This window comes from Meleagris gallopavo, chromosome 3, assembly GCF_000146605.3.
Source record: "Meleagris gallopavo isolate NT-WF06-2002-E0010 breed Aviagen turkey brand Nicholas breeding stock chromosome 3, Turkey_5.1, whole genome shotgun sequence".
NCBI lineage: Eukaryota > Metazoa > Chordata > Aves > Galliformes > Phasianidae > Meleagris > Meleagris gallopavo.
In genome coordinates, this window is record NC_015013.2 from 12,813,928 (window position 1) to 12,832,462 (window position 18,535).

Sequence of the window (18,535 nt, forward strand, 5' to 3'; positions counted from 1 at the left end):
TTTTTTTTAACTTCTATTTGCTGCTCTAATAATGTTTGCTTAGTAAGCTGTTAAAGGCACACTATTTCCAGTTTGCTGACACAATGCACAGTTTACAGATACCAAGACCACAGCTAATAACATATCCCAACATTTAAGTCCCTCCGTTTCATATGTTATTAAAATAAACTTGGAAAGACAAATCCTTGCTGCCTTTGTGCAGAGAATTCTTATTGCATAAAAATAGCACAATAGTGCAATCACAAGCTTGATGGACTATTTATATATGACATGATCCTGTGAAGGGTTGTGCAACAAGTTCCTCCTGATTACTTTGAAATTTACTCACAAAACAAAACAAAACAAAACAAAAACAAAAACAACAACAACAAAAAAAAACAACAAAAAAACTCCTGCAGGATGTTTGCTATCTTACATTCCTCTACCATATAGTAGGTACAATACTATATGAGCAGATAAGCACAGACATTATGGCTACAGTTAAGAAAAGTGAGAGAAATTCAGTAGCCATTACAGACCTGTAAGTCTGTCCACTGTTGTATGCAAACACATGGAAGCGGGTAGAAAATAGCATGAAATGTAGCTTGAGTTGATTAAAAAGGGGCAGCAAAGATAGACTGCTAATCTTTCTCTAAAAATTGATTATTTTCTTCCTGAAACGTGGCAGGTTTTTGTCAGGTCCTTTAAGGCATCTGATGCAGTAACATAGAGGAAGTTTAATTTTTTTTAAAATTAGAGAATACAGGGATTAGCAGAAGATATAAGGCAGGAAAGGAGCTGGTAAAAATGGGAAGTAGCGGCATACAATGCTAAATTCATAGAAATATAGAATCACTTAGGTTGGGAAAGACCATTAAGATCATCTAGTCCAACTGTCAGCTCATCACCACTGTGCCCACTAACCATGTCCCCCAGTGCCACATCTACACATTTCTTGAACATTTCCAGTAACAGTGACTCCACCACCACCCTGGGCAGCCTGTGCAACTGCCTCACCACTCTTTCTGAGAATAATCTTTTGCTAATATCCAACCTGAACCTCCCATGGTACAACTTACGGATGCTACCTCTCGTTCTATCTCTGTCACCTGGGAGAAGAGGCTGACTCCCATTTTGCTACAAACCCTTTTTAATTCCTTTCAGTTTCAAAATTGAGAGGGATCATCAACCTAAAAGAAATTTGAGAATATACAGAGGGAAATAGAAGTATATAATTTATAGGGAGAAAACTAGGCAGCCTTGAAGACTAGAATAAAAGTAGAAGAGCAGTATTTAGTAGCACAAAACAGAAGAATTTCCTTTTGGCAGCTAACAACAGATATTTTAGCTGTAAAAGCAGCCAGCTGGAAGGGAATGAAAAAAGACAAATTTACTTGACCCTGCACCTATGCTGTGAGACAGAAGATCACCGTGCAGCACCCCTTAGCTGTGGTTTTCCCTCATCCACTTCTCAATTCTGGCCTATTAACCTGGATTTCTGCTCTGTAGAAACAAGTGAAGAGCACTGCAGGAGTGAAAGCATACACGTTTGTGTGTCCCTGGACATAAAAGTAAAAGGTTTGTTTGGATCAAACAGCTGAGAAGCACTTCTGCATCCCTGTACATACAGAATGGTGGTGGGCTGCCAACAATAATGCACCATGCACCACTGCTAGTATATGAACATGACTTTGTGGTCTTATCAAAACTGATTATTGTCTTTACAGTAACTTGCAGCTGCTTCATCTGGAAATGACATACAGAAAAGCCTATTGGGGTGGAAATGTCCCAGATTTTCAGCCATACATTGTAACTGTTTCAAAGAACTGGAACCACCCACCAAGTCATCCCGTTCTGAAAAGTCCCTGCAGATGTTCAGCCCAAATGCCCATGAACTGGTTGCTCAAAGCACCAAGGCTCATTTTTGAACTGGCTCTGGTGTTGAATTTCAATCTTCAGGATTTTCTATGTAAGGAGTTGTTGCACAAACAAAGCAAGGTTGCTGAAGCATTTAACATCTGCTGCCATGCAAGTTCCCTGGGTTTACAGCCATGAGATGTTACACAAGCACCGCTGGCATGTGCAGTTGGCTATGCAAATCTAGAGATTTTACGGGGTTCATCTAAATACAGAGAGTTCTAATTGCTTGCTAAGTCCTAGAAAAGATACGCTGCCTAATACAGTGCAGTCCTAGATGAAACAGGGCTTTTTCTTTTCATCTGCTGATGAAGCAAATAAATCTTCAGTCAATACAGAAATAAATATAACCAGAAAAAAATACTTAAGTAAAAGACATGCAAGATTGCAGAAAATTTCCTCACCTGTTTATTCCCAAGCTCATGTTTGATAGTTATCTATAAATGGGCCACATGCCAGAATGGACTACATTGTGAAAGACATGCATATTTTACATACATGGCACTGCTACATATAGAAAACAAGTTTCCCGCCTGGACTACTAGAGTCCAGGAAAATACTTTTCTCTTTCCTAAAAAATCATGAAAGTTAAGAAAATTGATCATGTTTTGTTGCAGGGAAAAAAAAAAAAAACAAGAAAAAAAACTCAAGATGTTTTTCTGAATTGATAAGAAAAATGAAAGGAGCTTAAAAAAAACCAAAACAACAACAAAAAAGAAAGCAAAAATAAAACACCTCCCTGCAAATTCAATTCAAGCGACATATTCATATTTTCTCACTTCAATTTTGAATTACAGGAGGGAGAAGGTCAGTTTAAATTCACAATGAAATGATTTCCTGAAAGTATTCTAAAGGGGCATTCTGATGACCTCAGAACTTTTCCAAATCATTCTTTAATAAGGAAATAAACCAAAACTGAATCTTTCTCAAAAGTTATTCTGTTGTTTTGCGGGGTTTTTTTGTTTTGTTCTGTTTTCTGACAAATCAGAAGTTGTTTTTTCCCCTCTTCCCCAAGGAAAAGGCAGTTTGTTGAAGAAATTCCAGCCCACGTTATCAATTGTGAAAGTCCTGTGCTTTTGCAATAACCAGCTCAGTAGCCTACATCTAGATGGAGAATAACTAGGGACATGCAATCTTGACCTAATGAGCTTGTCTCCATTAGAAACTATAAATCCAACTACATGTGTAAACATCACTTCAGTCTATTAATACCATCTGAAAGATTTCATTGGGTGAACCAAATAAATTGCTGTCATTATTTCTTTGCCTGAAACCCTCTTCTGAAAACAAAATGAAATTACTAAATAAAACACATCCAATTAGATTTTTTTCTCTTCTAATCTGTCTCACTGTGATTAAGCTAGAGCTTGCCCACAAAGGGTAGCCTCAGGCTCTGTTGTACAGTAATCTCTTCCATGTTCCAACGTGTTGTTGAGAGTTTTTTCAAGCTAGAAAAAAAAAGCAAAATATTGAGCTAGATGAAGTTACCAGGGTTACTGTTTCTTGGCTACTGTTGATACGAAAAAGAGATATATCATAATTTTTAGAGTGAAACTATTCACAGTAACAGCGAAGAATCTGCAGATATGTTGATCTAATCCTGTCTCTGTGACAGAGTTAGAATTTATTACTGACTTTCTGTGCCTAGTTTGCCTTGCATATCAAAAGGGTTTAACTAATACTTCTATCCAAAGTGCAATGAAAAGTTCAGTTAAAATGACTGCTTGTAAAATAGAACACTTTTCTCAGGGGAAAAAAAAAAAAAAAAAGGATAATTAAAAAATCTAATGGCCAGCACCATAAAGGTTTTTTTTCAAATATCAAAACTTTTGAAGAACTTTTGGGTTCTTCAAACTTTTTCATAACTTCTTGGACTCTCATCATTTTTCCATTTCTCCTTTTCTTTCCCCAATCCTTTCTCTTTCATGCCTTTTTATCCCTCTACAGTTACTTGTGCTTTCTCAGCCTTTTGTCAGATACATATTGTCCCCTCATTTGAATTCCTATATAAACCTTTTCCTTTTGATCTTTCCTTGCCTTCCATCTCTTCTACAGTGAAAATTTATTTCCTGTGCAAGTGAGCAAATCTGTTTATTTGCTAATCCTAGAGTATCAAAATTTACCAAAATGTACCAGAAGCTGTATTCATTAGAAGAAGGAGAGTATTGGAGAATGTTGTTCTGAAGACAGAGAACTAGACATCCTCATAGTATTAAATTATTTTCTGCACATTCAGAGAGGAGGCAGAAAGAGTTAGATTGCATGGTCGAACAGTCAAGTTACATGGACTATGTGCCTCACTTCATCACAACCAACTGTATGGTGGTGTACTCAACAAGCACTCCTGGTCAGGAATTCACTAAAACTTACCACTGACTGCTTGTTTTTGAACATTTTCCATTGATCTGTGACAGCCCTGGACTATCTCATGTGATAAATTCAGAGGCCTGATGGACTGAAGCTTGCTATGCAAAATCTTCTCAAGAAATCAAGTCAGTCTTCATTATCATTTGGTACAATGAAATAGTGTTTTGCAGAAGTGTATTTGTTGCTGGGTTTTATGTTAAACTTTAATGTGGGCGTAGATATATACCAGTATCTCAAGGAAAGAGTAAAAGAGAGTTGCTGCAGATGGGTTAGAAAGGATGATCAAGCAGTTCATGGGAGTGAAATATTTTGCTGGTAGGTCTACAGCTGTTACTAAAGGCTTCAGTGTAAATTCATCTGATTACGTCAGTTGCTGTTCATTAATGTAGGAAGGAGAGGATGAAAGGTGTCAGATACTCTGGCACAACCCTGTTCATATTGCTAGCTGCTGGTGCATACATAATGATATGAAGATGTCCTCAATTTATGTGCCTAGGCTTTAAGCAAACGTGTGCCTTGATAATAGAAATAGCTGCCATCATATCCTTCTTTAGTCTAGTCCACTAGACCTCCGTCTGTAACTGTTTCTCTTTGTGGGTACTTTTTAATAGAAGAGCTCTGGGAAGTAGGAATTGCAATTTTTGGCAAATAACTTTACAATAATACCTCATTAATTAAGGGCGGAACTCAGCTAATAGATGTAGCAAGCATTTTAATGCTTTCAATCTGCTTTTAAATGTCGGCAGTGACTGCACATTTGAAATTTCGTTGGGCAACTGATTCCATAACCTCCAGCCACAATTAACCTGTAATCAGGTTAAAACATGTTAAGTAACATACCAAGGTGGATCTTAATATATGGTTATAAATATAAAGCAAAATAACTCTGGTTAGCAATGCCCACTCAAGTCCTCAGGACAAATGCAAGTTGGTCAGTTCCACTATGGCTTTACTCTTTGGTAGTTAGCTTTCACTGTGCTGAATATATTTGAAGTGATGCTTAGAGTCAGCATGAGCCAAATGTCACAACTTTGCCAGCAGGATTTTGAAACTAAAATCAGCAACAGGAAGAAATCAAGAATATCAACTCCTTGGCCTCGAATGGGAAAGAGTTCCTTCTTTTACATTTTCCATAAAACTAAGATAAACTAGTAAACTAAGGGAAAACAAACCAAAACACTCATGAAGTAGTGTAGGTGATCTTACCATTGAATCGTTTGAGTTGGAAGGAATCTTTAAAGGCCATCAAGTCCAATTACTCTTCAATGAATAGGGACATCTACAGCTATATTGGGTTGGTCAGAGCAACTGATACAGGCTTTGATGGATGGGGCTCTTCACAGTCTTTCACAGGTTATCATCTTGTTAACCTCACTTTTGGTGTGATGCCTCTTGTTTCAACTTTCTGTAAAGCAAGATGTCTGGAGTTCTTTTAAACTCTTCAAGCACCTGAAGGGTACTCTAATGTTAATTGTATCTACCCAGATTTAAACACTAGGTCTTTTTTTTCTTTTTTTCTTTTTTTCTCAATAAATAATTGAATTTTTAGTTTGATCTTGACTCACAGTGGATAACCACCTTCTGGCAACATATGCCTCTTCCTGGCAAGTCTCCCATCTCCATAACAAATTGAGCAACCCAGAATGGAATCACTCATCAAACATGATCTACTGGGCAGTGAGATCAGCTTGCTGAAGAGCGATGAATCCAATAAGGCAAGAAACAGGAAAAAAATATCACTGTCCATAATAAACACATTAAAATAAGATGTTTTTGTGCATGTGGGAATAGTGTATCTAAAAGATTTCAAATTCAGAAACAGGAGAATGGGAACAAGAAAATTTCTAAGATGATATAAGAATCTGGCAAGTTTATCTGTGCTCTGCCTCCTCCTGGGATTAACAGAGAATATTCAACCCAAGAAATTTCCTTTATTTGTTCTCTTCTTTTTATGTTGCTTCACACATAGACTTTCACATAAATATGAGGAAAACTTCACTCTTCTAGCCCAATAAAATACCTGGTATTTTCTTCCATGCAGGAACAGATGGGATTTTCATAGAAATTCAGCTGTCACAATACTTAATTACTGCAACACGTAGATGTTGAACAGAGCCAGCTGGAAAGTGTAGAAGTTTCCACTTAAAATACTAAACAAAAACAAACAAACAAACAAAAGCACCCCCACCAAAACTGGATGTCCAATTGGTGTCCATTTTATTATATCAGCCTAAGTTTGCTTCTTTTTATACATCCAATTTCCACTTTTCAACTGGAAGATTTCAAAAGAATTTTTTTTCTTCAAAATTTTTACTTATTAGTAATGCCCAATTTCACTGATTAAAAATAGCGATAAAAATTTAGGAAGTGATTATATTATTAAGAGACACAGAATTCTGAGCCCTGGGGAAAAAAAGTACACAGGATCCTAAACTATGTTTATGCACTCCCTTCTAATGAAATTTATAGGTATAAGGCCCTCTTAGGGGTCTTTAGAAGAACTTGCCCTTCAGAAGAACTCAATGGGTTGAGTAAGATGCAGCGATGTTCCAGTGACTGCGATACAGCCATGCCAGTGCAAAGACACTTTCAACCACTTTAAGGATTAGGGACTTGCAATTCCTATGGCTTGATGAGTCACAGACTAGCATGGGAGATCAGATTTCATACATGACTGTTTAGTTTAACAGTGGTTTAGATTAGAATGTTCTTCTTCAGCCACAAATAAGTGGACCTCCTGCAGGAAATCTTTAGGTGAATTGTACTTTGTGCTGGAGGTCAGACTAGAATATTACAAAGTTTCCTTCCAGCCCTTCTATACACAGTAATCTCTGAATCCAGGGCTGGCCCAATTCAGTAAGCTTTGCTTGTTTCCTGCTGAATCATTATTCCAAATCTGATTTACTACTGCATTCAGGGCTGAGATTTCAGCAATACTGCACAGGGAAGTCATGCAAAAATTTGACTGGATAAAGAGACAGGTGGTAAGAAGAAACCAGAGGATGCAAGGCTATGCATCATGAAAATGCAACATGACTTGGAAATGAACAAATAGCAAGGAAAAGAATGAAAATGTCAATCGATATAATTATACATACCATCACAGCCCCTTGTTCTCTTCCTGTTCTCTCTTCCCTTTTGCAGCCATTCACTCCCCTCTTATAGAAAAGAGAATAATACTGCTCTCATTCCCTCTAACATTTTACATCACAGTCTTAATTACTTTAATAGACAGATGAATTCAAAGGGAAACTTTGTTGTTTCCATCTTGTAGACAGACTCCATACTCTATTTCAGTATCTGCTCCTTTAAACTTATTTCTGCATGATGTGTCTCTTTGATATGAAGGTTTCTCACAAAGACTTATCCTCCTTTAAAAAGTACCTCTATTTGTAGATATTCTTTCTCATCTTTTTTTCTGCAATTACTCCCCTCATAGTCAAGTTCTGCAAGATGTTTCTTCCATCTGGGCCTGGTATTTATTTCTCTCTTTCAGAGGTGGAAATTACTTCATCATCCCTGAATTCATGACACCAGACATATGTAATCACAAGAGCTATGCTGTTTCTTACCGTATCCCAGATCGCTGACTTAATCTTATGGGCCTCTGTAACAGACAATATGCTAAAATCATAATGATTTTTCAATAGTTTTCATTTCACCTGAATTCTTCAGAAAGACACATTCTTACCCTGAAAGAAGGGGGAAAAAAAATGGCTGTTCCAAGGACAGGATTTCCATCAGCCCCACACTCCATCATGTCATTCAGCATGATCTCTTCTGGTACCACAGATGTTTTGTGCTTTTACATGAAACAGGAGACTGACTAATCTCCACAAATCTGGAACAGTGGCTCCTTTTATTTTTAGCCAGTGTGGGTACCACATTAATCTGAGAAGAACTACTGGGGAATTATTTTTTCAGAGGTTCATTCATAGCAAGGTTGGGGCAGGGGGAGTGCAATCTAGACAGAAGTCAGCACAGAAGACTTGAGTGTGCTTCACTGTCTAGCTTATGGCTTTCATACGTTGCCCAAGGACTGCATGGCTATGGAGGATAAATCACTTTCTCACAGAGTTCACCCCACTGCTGGGCATCTTAACCGCAAAGACTACATAAAAAGCAATGTTAAATGCAAACTGGTTGCAATAGGACCAGCTACGCAATTATGGCAAAAATCACAGAGATTAGCCCACTGCTGTGCTGCCAGATGTGTTATTACACAGAGATATACGAGTGCTGCTCCAAAAGCAATACCTCCTCTTTTATTATGTTGGCCCAAGATATCAGAGGCAGATGTTGGTGGTATGGCAGTAGAGGTTGAACTTTCCCACCTATGGGGAAAAAAAACAGTGTTTTGTAGCTCAGAATTTGGTCTACCTGTCTTTATTGTACTCTTCATAGCCATTGTAATTTCCACAGAAAAAATAAAACACATTACCTTTGGAGCCACCTGTGTAAGTTACATACTTACATGCTTACAATGCAAGTTTAAAACAGGATATCTGGGAAAAAGTCTGAATAGCTCTCCCGTGCTGAGTGAATTATTCATTTCAAGAGCAGAGAGTTGTTTTTCATTGGGAAATTGTGCTTTGTGATACTTTCCTACACAGAAGCTATATATTATCCTAACCCAATGTTGGCTACAGGAAGCCAGCCTTATGGAACAAAGTTTCAGAAGAGCTCATCAGATGTTTCTAGAAAATACTTGTCAACAGTATTGAGCATAAACAACCTCATTGAATTCAATCAAGCAGCCTCACAGGTACAACCAGGTTGAAGACTCTTCTACTGGGATCTGCTTCCAGTGAAGATCAGTACTTGGATTCTGAAGTTTTTGACTCAGGATCTTTCATAAGAACATAATCACATACTACAAAATACAAGAAACCAAATGATGGGTTATTTCTTTTCATCTTTTTTAAAGAAAGGTCACTTGACGAGTACTACCTTTCCCAGTTAATTCCCTCCTTGCAGATGTACTGGTTTTGGTAAGCCAAATTAGAGTTGGATGGAAACCCAAACCATGAACCGTCACTCACCGCCTGATAGCAATGAATAGGCAGAGATGCCTCTGAAAGTTCTCACCTAGCCACATAAGCATTTTACAATTGCTTCTTAATATAAAGGATAAAGCCTTTTTCCTCCTTTTCCCATGGCCAGTGCTCATGTCCTGTAATATAATAACTCATCTCTGAGTAACAAAGTAAACAACATTACAAAATAATTTCTGAAGCCAAATATCTGATAAAGATGATTAATGCCTCATGAAATATCCAAGTCATATTTGCAATAATTGCAATATTTGAGATGGATAACAGAAGAGAATTATAGGATTTGTTGTAAGGCTGAATTATCTACAGGAAGTTCAGGCGAATGTCACATTACCTTCTAACTCGCTGGTACCTGCCAGGCACACTCCTTAGCAGCTAGTTTATTTGTTTTCATGGTTCTAGAAATAGAAAAAAGTTTTGAAATAGACTTTGTAAAAATACTTTCAAAAGTAAGCTCATTCTTGAAAGAAATTGTATTCGCCTAGAAACAACTACAGAAATGTACAAACCTTATAAAGTGTTTAGGGGGAAACAGTATCAAATAGTTGCTCAAAACAAAATTTCACGTTTGTTCAAGAAAAATGTTGCCAACAAGTACAGCTTTCTTTCAATGGGGAAAAAAGAAAAAAAAAAAAAAAGACATATTTCTTATTCAAAATACATTTCCCAACACAGACTCAATCTTAAATGCTCGGCAAATGTCTTGGGAGAAAACAGAATGAAAGGTACCTTCCTTACGGGAACTGAACCATTTTCATAATGTATTCCACAGAATACGATAGATCTTATGAATGACTTTCTTTTTTCTTTTTTCCCTTTAGATCACATAAATGAGTTCTCCTCCAGCGTATGTCCAGGCTGTCTCAGTAGCCAGCTGGTGAACAATAAGATAACATCTGATAAAAGAAGAATAGGAGAAAAGTTACTATTGTTCACAACTGCCTACTCCAGACATCTGAAATTTATTCACATAGAAGTATCTATTACATCATTTTGTTAATAATGACTGAACACTTTGTAATGTTTGTTATAAGCTAAATTCACAACTTGAGTTGTTCTGGCTGAACACAACTTAACAGTTTTGTTTTGTTTCCATGATGCCTTAAGGTCCTCTTATAATCAGTCACTTCTCTGATGCTAATGAAAAGCTTTGCCGCAAATTCTCTAACTTAATTATTTTTCTATGACCACTCCTATACCCCCCAGCCCCAGATTGCACCAACATGAACACTGGCAGCAAGCAAGCACAAACAGGGCATGGAAAAGGTCAAAGAAAATTTGTTTTCAACTTTAAAGGACTTTCCCTGTAAAACCTTCCGGCATCTGCTGAGTCCTTATAGCCCCTAGAATTTTCTGTACTCCTGCCAACTGTCTATTTCACATGGAACAGCGGGAAAGAAATATCTAGAAGAAAACTGGCAATAAGTTGTATGCCTCTCTGGCCATACGCACTACAGTCACAGTATGATGTGGAAGGAACACGGGCAGAATTTTTCCTCCATTCCTAGTGCCAAAAGGAAAAATCAGGGAAATGCCTTGCAGGGCTAACCAAATACATCTTGTAGGGTTGGGATACAGCTAAGCCACTGCATGTTACATGTATTTTGCACAAGTCAGTCCCTAATAGCAGGCTGTACAGCTGCCTTTTCCTTAAATTTTCTACATTATCATTGTTAGTGATGATACCCCCACTTGAGACCTTTCTGGGCGATTACAAAATCCTGGAACAGGTAGGGCTGAAGATTAATGTTAAGCGACTTAGTCATGGCTTCTCTCCATACCCACCACAATCCACAGTGCCATGGCAGAAGGCATTGGCGGAAGTAGCAGCATGGCCTTTATTTGCTCCTCTAGTGCTCCTTTCATCACTTCTCCTGAAGATCATTGACTAAATTCCCTTCCTTCCTTGTTAGCACAGAGAGCATTTGGTCTGAAATCAGCTTAGTCATGATCACCAGTGCAATTACAAAGTGCTTGTTTAATTGAAGGAAAGCCTTTGTTTTCCACACCCAATCTGATATTATATTACCCTGACTGTAACTGCAAAGATTTATAGAACTTGTACATGTCAACAGTGGCAATTTTTCTAACAAATTCTAGGGCAAAGGAACATTAGCAAACAACCAAGCAAAAAAGCCAGCAAGAAAGCAAGAAAGAAAAAAGTGACTTTGGAAACAATCATCTTTCTTTTATGCACAAGGAACGAATAACATCAAGAGAATCAGGCATAAATGAAAATCAGCCTCCGGCTTTCACAAATGAATAATCATGCATAGAAAACATAACGTTTTTGTTAAAAATAAAGATGCAATTTGCAATTAACGAAAGAGCAAGAACTATTTCTTCTAGAGCCAATGTAATGTGATTTTTACAGCGGGCATATTCTGATCTCATCTGTTTCCCTATGTTCAGAGAAGCCTATCTTGAGTTTTCCTGTTACAGATCAAAGTGACGGTTACAGATGTTAGTAAAACAAAGCCTCCTCTAGTATCCAGGCAAAACAGGATAAAAGGCAAAAAAGCAAGAAATTGAGCATACAAATATTCGAGTACTTGGGAGAGTATTTCTGCCATTCCGGGAAAGGTGAACATCTACTAAATCCTGGATTTTAACAAACACAATATTATGATAGACTAATAGTTACTATGTATGTGTCAACTTTCCTGAGAATCCAATTTTTATGTTCCTTGCCTTACAAGGACAGTTGTTCATATATTTATTTGCACTGCCATAAGGCAGAGATGCAGGCTATGATCAGAAGTCTATTGTATAAGGTGCTATACAAACAGCTTCAGAAAGCTTTCAGTCTAAACAGGGAAATTCTAGAAGTCCCACAGGGAAACAAATGCTTGCAAAGTTTCCAAAAGAGAACCAAAAAATCTTTGGAAAAGCACGTTTGAGTGGCATTTCATACTCAACTGAAACTGATGTTCTTGTTTTGGTAATGTATTTCCCTGAGTTTGTGTCACGAAGAGTCTCCTCTGGTTTTTTTTTCAACAATCATATCAAAAGAGTTTCAGATAATGAAATTTAAGTGAGGCTCAAAATTCTATCCATAGCAAAACCTTCCTTATCCAGAGTCCCTTTCTTTCAGAGAATTCGCTGTTTACTTAATCCTTGCAATTCGTGCTTAAACATCAGGCACCAGAAATTCCTTGATTATTCCTCATCAGAAAACATTGTGAAACTTCCACCACCTGAATATTTTTAAAATTAAGGCCCCAAATTTCTTCAGAAGGACATTTTGAATAGCTCTTCAAAAGAAATGATGCCCAGATGTGGCTCATGTAATAAAAATGAGCAAAGGAAGAAAAATGTATTTCATTACACATTTGTCAGCATCCATGCAGAGATAAATAAATACATACATGACACAATGGAAGATTACCCTCTTAACATACATGTGCATGTGAGAAAGAAATGTGGGTATGTTAAACAGAAAATAAATGGTGGATGAGGCAAAGGGGTACAAGGAGATTACATATCTGGGTGTGCTATTGCTTGAGGGCATAATTTTCCATCTGTCTTCTAGAATGCATAAAAACCACAAAGAGAAACAAAAACCCAAGACTAACACCAAGAGGATGCTTATGTTCGTGTTCCAGTCCTTTGTTTTTGAACCTCTTCTCTCTTTACTTAAAAGAAGCACAATCCCTTTGGCCTCTGCATGGACCTCTGTATTCTCCAGGGGTCAGTAGAAAAGAGAGGTCGACAGACACATCATGTGTTTCCTATTGGGCTGCACGGTTGGAGGAGTTTCACCACTTAAACATAATTAATTAATAGATCTGCACTGAAGTTCAGCCTTACACAGTGGCAAGAAGTGGAGATGATTTAAGAAGTATTATTTTGGATATATGCACTGGAGGAAAAGGTGGGAATAAAGCAGAAGATAAAGAAAAGCAAGTTTTTCAATGATTATTCAGACTAAACAAGATCCTTTAGCCTTCCATTGTGAACATGTAAATACACATTTATTCTTCTACAGAAATGTTGGTAGTTCAGTGAACAAAAATCTGACTTGCGTTGAACTGTTGGAGGTTAAAGGAAAGAACTCACTGCCAGTACTTAATAAAAGATTCAAAGTAAATGGTGGCCGTATTGCCACCTAGTAGTTGTTAGCTGATGTTCTTATATTTTAACAGTTGAACATAGTAAAGTTACTCCACAAAAGTCAGATTGCAAATTTCAGTGTTGTTTTTCTATTAAGCGAAAAATGGCACTTACGCACTGTAATACCATGAAGAATTTCCTTTTTTATAACCCATCTTCTGAGTGGCTAACCATACGAGCCTCTACTAGAGCTGGGCAAGCTAATTTTGTGAAAAGCAGAACATTTTGATGAGATTTTGTTGAGAAAAACCTTGCAGAAGAAAAGCTGTTCAGCTGTATAGGCGCCTGACATGCTGTGTGGCAGACAGGAGATCTAAACCTGTTAGTAAGTAGACCTCAGAATTTTTGGAGCACAATGAGAGAAGACAGCCCAAAGATTTTTGAAGGCAACTGCAAATCAAGGACCAGGTAGTAGGGAGGATGTCAAACGAAACATGAACAACTTCACAACTGAAGACTGCTGGTAGATTTCCATTTACAAGAAAGGAGCAGACTGCAGAGTTACTGGACAAAATTTGCTAAAACACTGTCATGTACATGTTTTTATAAAATTTTACTAACAAAAAATTCCTCAAAATAAGAGTTTTAGCTAACATTCATGTAAAATTCCTTTAAATCAGTTGGTGAGCAAATACTTATGATTTCATTTTGTTTTCTATCTTTGCCAGCAATAGCTGAAGAAGTGTCAGAAATGACCATCATGGCACACAGAGATTCTTGGTTCATTTTGAGGCTAAAACCAAAGCAATTTGAGAAAGTCAGGGGATGTGAGGCAAAGATAGCAGAGGAGAACAAAGCTTTCCTGGTATTTTTTCAATAGGCCTGGACCTATTGTGCCACTGAATTCCAGAGATGCTGTAATGGCATCTTGGATTCATCCTGGACACAACTCCTTAGTCATTCAGCTGCTCATGCAGTGTTGGGCTAGGAGGCCTCCAAAGAAAGTCCTGACCTATTCAGACATCTCGTTGCAGTTCAGACGCAGCACAAATCTGAAGTATCAAATAACATTTGCAAGTCCTATGCATGGCAGGCAGCCACATCTCTGTAGATTCTAACTTTAGGCAAAACACTCCTGAAAGAAAGTTTCTCTAGACTTTTGTTACATCGAAGCTATTCTTAAACTAGAGAGGTTTGTTTTGTTTTGTTGTTTTGGTTGGTTGCTCGTTGTTAATTTGAACAATGAACAACAATTTGAGTCTTAAATATAATGTTTCTATTCAAATGGGAATAGTGGTCTATAAATTTGCTGTGAAGCAATGAATACCTGAAATTTTAACACATGCTGGAAAAGCAACTGGCATTTTGACAAAGCACTGAAGAAATGAAAATATGGAATTTTCTAGCTGAAGTCTCTGTTACTTCTCTACTGTTCACTTGAACATGATATTTTTCCCTGTAGCATTAACTGGAACTACAGTATAATCTACACAGCATACAGAGAGGTCCCTATGCTTTGGATAATGTATTTTAATCTATGGCATTTTTTCTGTGGAGTCTTAAGACTTCGAGTAACAAGCAGCCTTTTTTTTTTTTTTTTTTTTTACAGCACACACAGGAGTAAACTTAAACGTTAAATTTGCTAAATTAAACCTGTCATTGTCAAGAATCACAATGAAGAAAGAGATTTATTTAATATGCTTTCCACTAGGGTCAAGGATTGAGGTCATGGTTTATTTTTGTTTATGTAACAAGCATCAAATGAAAGATGCAAAAGGATTCTGTTTTTAAGACAGAGTTAAAATGAGATATTTAATATAGTAAAAGTTAGTGTACATGATATTGCAAAGCCCACAATGTTCTGCAGTGTCAATTGCTGACTATGTAACTAGAGAGATTAAATGGATTGTGTTTCAAGAATAACCTGTGAAGCTATTCAGAAATAATTTCTGCAGCCTCTCAAGATGAGCTGTCTAGTATAACTGCATACAAGGCAGACAAGGCAGGTACAAAACTCTCCTATGGTTGCATGCTGGGTGAGAACATGCACCTTGATCATCCCAGCACAAGCCTGAGGTTCTCTTGAATATAAGCCACCAAGAGAAGCTCTGCGCTTCCTCCAGCTTCACACAAAGACCACATAATACAACAATTTTACATGCTCCACAAATCAGGTTGACTGCAAAACTGTCCTAAGTTTACGCAAAAGACGTATGAATATTGCAGACAAATCAAGACTGCACACAGCTTCTAGGCTGCATGGAAATAAACTGCCCAGCTAAAGATGATGGTAAAAATTTCCCACCTGCAACTTTCTTGCACATTTTTTCTTGTTTGGTATTTTGTACGCTATTATGTGGTAATCAGTTATCACCACCAGTGAGCCAAAGCAGTATAGACAGCTCTTTCTTGGCAAGAAAGGAAGAATTGCAGGGATAATTAATTAATGTTATAATATATAAATAAAACATATTATTTTACAGATGCAATTTTTTCATAGAGTTGTATAATTACACAAAAACTCCATCTCTGGTTCAGGAAGTCTCACAACCACAGATCCCTTGAAGCTGAAGAGCATCACTGCTTGCTTACCTCATCCCTGGGCATCCACATTTAACGCCTATGAGATGATTCAAAGCAAGAAGAACCTTTAGTCTGGCTTGGTACACTTGATCCTGTACAAATAAGCACAACATTAGATGGACCTCTTACACTATTTCTTTTCACCAAATGTAAGTTTTGTTAGATTGCTCTTCCACTGGTGTAAAATGAAAATTGAATCAGGGCTAGAGGAAGTGTGTATGAACAGGGCATGTATGTGCACAGCTGAGATCTTGCTTCTAGTAACTGGAGAATTCAGTTTCGGAAAACCAAAGACAGCATGGTTATTATGACAAAAAGTACCCTAAGAACCCATTATGAGGTCAAACTCAAAAGAATCTGTGTTGGTGGTATGAAAAACTAGACACTGGCTTGTGGGTTTTTTAATTCTTTTAATTATCTCCTCATAAAAGTTTCAGGCACTTTAGAATAACAATCGACCAAGAAATAAACATTCTATTCACTCTGTGTTTTCAACTTCAGAGCAAACTGGTACCTGACAGGAGTCAGTCTTTAAAGAATTTCCCAGTGCCTCCAGTGAGTCGACTTTTCTTCACCATCACCTATCACTGTTAGTCTGCCTATTGGCTTGGAGTGGTTTTTTTTTAGTTTTTTATTTTTTATAGAGTCTGTATTTGTATTTTTGTATAAATAATAATAATAATAATATAATTTGTATTTTTTTTACAAGTTCCTCCAATCTCTGCTACATCTGCCTAACATCTAATTAATAATAAAAATCAAAAAACAAAGCTGGAGAATCAGGAAAATATTATCCCAGTTTTAGGAGAAAGGATGGTATCTTTCTACCTTTTCTTTTTTTTTTTTTTTTTTGCTTTGATAAAGACTTTAACAAGTTAATCACCACTCTATTTAAAATAAAGCCTAAATAAAGAACAGAAGCTTGGAAAAACGAAACTACAGACCTGTGTCTGTCAGCTGGTTGCCACTGGTGTTTATCGTGACATAGGCTTTCAAGGATGTTTTTCCCATAGCCCTGCAATTCATAAAGCCTCTCTTCCATGATGATCACAAGCGCTTAATGAAAGAAGAGTTTGGGATGGTATCTTTCCCTATGACAAATATTTGCCTCCTTTTGTAGGAACTGATTACCTCTGAAAATTCTACATGTCCACCAATTTTAGCTAAAACAAAACTGAGTTCAGAAGTTCCTTAGAGGGTTGTTCAGATGGACAGGAGCACACAAGCACACAAACACAGAGGCAGTAGTTAGGACTCATTTCTTTAGGAAACCTGAGCCCACGCTCAAGGGTGGGTTGAGAGTCTTCTGTTAAATCCAGCTGAGTTCATGAAATAGTCGGGCTACTGGAGTAGCAGTTTGCGTAACCCAGCTGCATAATGGCATTTGACCTACTGCTTAGCTGAGCCCCAGCTCTGCCGCCAGCAGCACCACCAACCAGGAAATGAGCAGGTGGGAGGAGACAGGGAACAAAAGGTAAGGGGAAAAAAAAGAAAAAAAAAAAAGAAAGAAAGAAAGAAAGAAAGAAAGAAAGAAAAAAGCTTTGCTAGCTAATCCGGTTGATTGATGTGATTAATTGCCACCCACACAGGTAGGTGTTGCTACTGTTTATTTAGCACTCTGCCAGCAACAAGTGGTTGGGATTCCTTTTGGTTGCTCCATAGACTTTGTCTACCTGGAAGTCAAAACCAGTTGTGCTTTATGCATCACCACCAACTGAACAAAACATTAGGAGCATAGGGTAAACAATCCTCAGCAGCTGGATGGTAGAGAGACTGCAGGCACTTATCTCTTACCAGGAGCTGCGAGCAGGGGGAGACAGACAACACTCCGTAACAAAATTCATTTTGTTCTAAAATGGTTCCTTCATCAGAAGGCTGCTAGCGTAGTAGTGAGTAAAAAACTCACAGATATATTAACTCCTGGAAGCTTGAGGGCTTAAAGATTTAAAAGCATCTCCTTCATGTTACAGTTAGCAAAATGGGGGGAAAGCAAAAGGGAAAAAAAAAATGAAGACGTAACAGGACAGTTCTATTGAGGAAGGAAACTTTAATTCAAGAACACGTAAATAGTGCAAAAAGTGCTTGGAGCAGGAACTACTTTTATTTGGGGTTTTGGTTCTGTACTTACACATCCTGCCTGGACAACATTTAGTAGGAACTGCTACACTTACGAAAGATACTTAAAAAAAAAAAACAAACCATAAAATATTCTAACGTAGAATACATACATGCATATTTTCTTTCCACAAATATATCTTTCTAAAAATCTTTTCCACTATTAGCCACTGATGAAAAGTATATTTTGAATACAACTATGCAAGTCTGCAAGAGTTGAATGACTGTTCACTCTTACCAACTGGTGTATGTAAAGATAAGTTTCTGCTCCCCTGTCAATCAGAGCAGTTAGCATTTCAAGTATTGTTAATCTTTCTAGAGATCAGGTTGATTTGCATCAGTTTCCATATATTAAACATAACAACAGTGTGCTACAAACACGTCAAACATTTTCTAAGATTTCATCTTCATTCTAGTTGGCAACATTTTTTCATCACATTAGGACTTCCCAATAAGTCTATGAACAT

At 37.4% G+C, this 18,535-nt stretch overlaps 1 long non-coding RNA gene across 3 annotated transcripts in view; it reads right to left on the minus strand.

Annotated features, from left to right (window-relative positions):
- Positions 1 to 3,694: 3,694 nt before the first annotated feature.
- Positions 3,695 to 18,535, minus strand: part of LOC104910124 — a 54,505-nt gene continuing 39,664 nt past the window's right edge. For 2 of the 3 annotated variants that reach the window (XR_004159143.1, XR_004159142.1), the window contains 5 exons: positions 15,963 to 16,045; positions 10,047 to 10,213; positions 7,362 to 9,715; positions 6,284 to 6,382; positions 3,695 to 5,668 (listed from right to left, as the gene is read on the minus strand). This is a non-coding gene — a long non-coding RNA (uncharacterized LOC104910124). The remainder of the gene's footprint in view (positions 5,669 to 6,283; positions 6,383 to 7,361; positions 9,716 to 10,046; positions 10,214 to 15,962; positions 16,046 to 18,535) is intronic. The other variant, XR_004159144.1, reaches the window with a different exon arrangement.